Source organism: Coregonus clupeaformis, chromosome 13, assembly GCF_020615455.1.
Source record: "Coregonus clupeaformis isolate EN_2021a chromosome 13, ASM2061545v1, whole genome shotgun sequence".
NCBI lineage: Eukaryota > Metazoa > Chordata > Actinopteri > Salmoniformes > Salmonidae > Coregonus > Coregonus clupeaformis.
Genome location: NC_059204.1, coordinates 7131769 through 7134443, shown reverse-complemented (window position 1 = coordinate 7134443; position 2675 = coordinate 7131769).

Genomic DNA, 2675 nt, shown 5'->3' with positions numbered 1-2675 from the left:
GAACTGTTCAGAGGGGAATGTGTGAATCAGGCCTTCATGGTCGAATTGCGGCAACGAAACCACTACTAAAGGACACCAATAAGAAGAAGAGACCTGCTTGGGCCAAGAAACACGCGCAATGGACATTAGACTGGTGGAAATGTGTCCTTTGGTCTGGAGTCCAAATTTGAGATTTTTGGTTCCAACCGCCGTGTATTTGTGAGACGCGGTGTGGGTGAACGGATGATCTCTGCATGTGTAGTTCCCACCGTAAAGCATGGAGGAGGAGGTGTTATGGTGTGGGGGTGCTTTGCTGGTGACACTGTCAATGATTTATTTAGAATTCAAGGCACACTTAACCAGCATGGCTACCACAGCATTCTGCAGTGATACGCCATCCCATGTGGTTGGGCTTAGTGGGACTATCATTTTCAACAGGTCAATGACCCAACACACCTCCAGGCTGTGTAAGGGCTATTTTACCAAGAAGGAGAGTGATGGAGTGCTGCATCAGATGACCTGGCCTTCACAATCCCCCGACCTCAACCCAATTGGGATGGTTTGGGATGAGTTGGACCGCAGCGTGAAGGAAAAGCAGCCAACAAGTGCTCAGCATATGTGGGAACTCCTTCAAGACTGTTGGAAAAACATTCCAGGTGAAGCTGGTTGAGAGAATGCCAAGAGTGTGCAAAGCTGTCATCAAGGCAAAAGGTAGCTATTTGAAGAATCTCAAATATAAAATATATTTTGATTTGTTTAACACTTTACTGGTTACTACATGATTCCATATGTGTTATTTCATAGTTTTGATGTCTTCACTATTATTCTACAATGTAGAAAATAGTAAAAATAAAGAACAACCATTGAATGAGTAGGTGTGTCCAAACTTTTGACTGGTTCTGTATATTGACTCCTAATATTATACAATCTGTGTGTCTCTTCATTGGCTTGGGCTATTGTTTGTTTGAATTCAAGACTAGATTGATCTCAGTTTGTCAGTCAGATTAGCCACTCATTTCGGTCATTTTTTGTGGTATTACAAAAGATTCAGCTAATGTCTTCTGTCATGTAAATGACATAGAATTTCATGAAATGTGTTTTAAAAAGGCATATTTTTTTTTCAGACCCAGTAACAACAACAAAAAACGGGTGGAAATCCTAAAAACTCTTCTGCTCAACTGTAGCCTATACCACATGGCAAACGTTATTTTGTCTTTATTGTAAAGGGGCTTTTTCTTCAACAGTACATTCACCACGCATCTTGGTGCACTGATTCGTTTACCGAAAATTATGGTGTGCCAGGAAACCAAAGCCCTGGGGCCTATGATTTTTAAAATCCGGTCCTGCTGATGGGAATCCTTGATGTCATCGGCCTCCCCCCATAGAATTAGGAATTTAATAGGATCTCTATGCTCCTTGCCTGAGGAACAATATAGGAACAATAATGCTATGTCTTGTGCTATGTCATGTGCTATGTCTTGTGCTATGTCATGTGCTATGTCATGTGCTATGTCTTGTGCTATGTCATGTGCTATGTCTTGTGCTATGTCTTGTGCTATGTCATGTGCTATGTCTTGTGCTATGTCTTGTGCTATGTCTTGTGCTATGTCTTGTGCTATGTCTTGTGCTATGTCTTTTGCTATGTCTTGTGCTATGTCTTGTGCTATGTTTTGTGCTATGTCTTGTGCTATGTCTTGTGCTATGTCATGTGCTATGTCTTGTGCTATGTCTTGTGCCATGTCATGACTTACCTGGACGACCTACTGAGATGTACCTTTTTAAGTAAATCCGGTGTTAAATGAGGTGAAAAGGAGACTGGAGTGCCACTTTAAAGGGTGTCCATTCACTCATCTAAGAGTCTTGGGTATAGGTAGAAGGCTACGTGTGCAATCATTATAATACTGTAGCATCCTTAGGAGGACATCACCTAGCCACCTGGTCAAGAGGTTTGGTCCTCTTGGTGTAAGGTCATACCATATAGGCACAGCATATCACATTTTTTTAAAGAAAGGAGACAAGTACATTTGGCTCTGAAGAAGAAGATTCTCTTCAAACTTATCGGGAGTTGGGACAGAGAAAGTGTGTTTTCTGAGAAGAGGCGTGATGTGTTCATGGTAGTGAAAGGGTTAAGGTTGGGCATTCCACTACAGGCTGCAGGCCAGGCAGCCAATCGGCATGCAGGACAGGTCTTCCAGAGCCCTGATTGGCTGCTGTGTGGCCCCGTTGTCCTGACGATGGGAATCAGGTCCTGTCTGTATCCAGGCGCTGGGGAAGTATGCTGCTGGAACACACTGAGAGAGGGAGGGAAACACTGAACAACATCTCTGTCTCTCTGTCTCTCTGTCTCTCTGTCTCTCTCTCTCTCTCTCTCTCTCTCTCTCTCTCTCTCTCTCTCTCTCTCCCCCTCTCTCTCTCTCTCTCTCTCTCTCTCTCTCTCTCTCTCTCTCTCTCTCTCTCTCTATCTCTCTCTCTCTCTCTCTCTCTCTCTCTCTCTCTCTCTCTCTCTCTCTCTCTCCCTCTCTCTATCTCCCTCTCTCTCTCCCCCTCTCTCTCTCCCCTCTCTCTCCCCCCTCTCTCTCTCTCTCTCTCTCTCTCTCTCTCTCTCTCCCCCTCTCTCTCTCCTCTCTCTCTCCCTCTCTCTCTCTCTCTCTCTCTCTCTCTCTCTCTCTCTCTCTCTCTCTCTCTCTCTCTCTCTC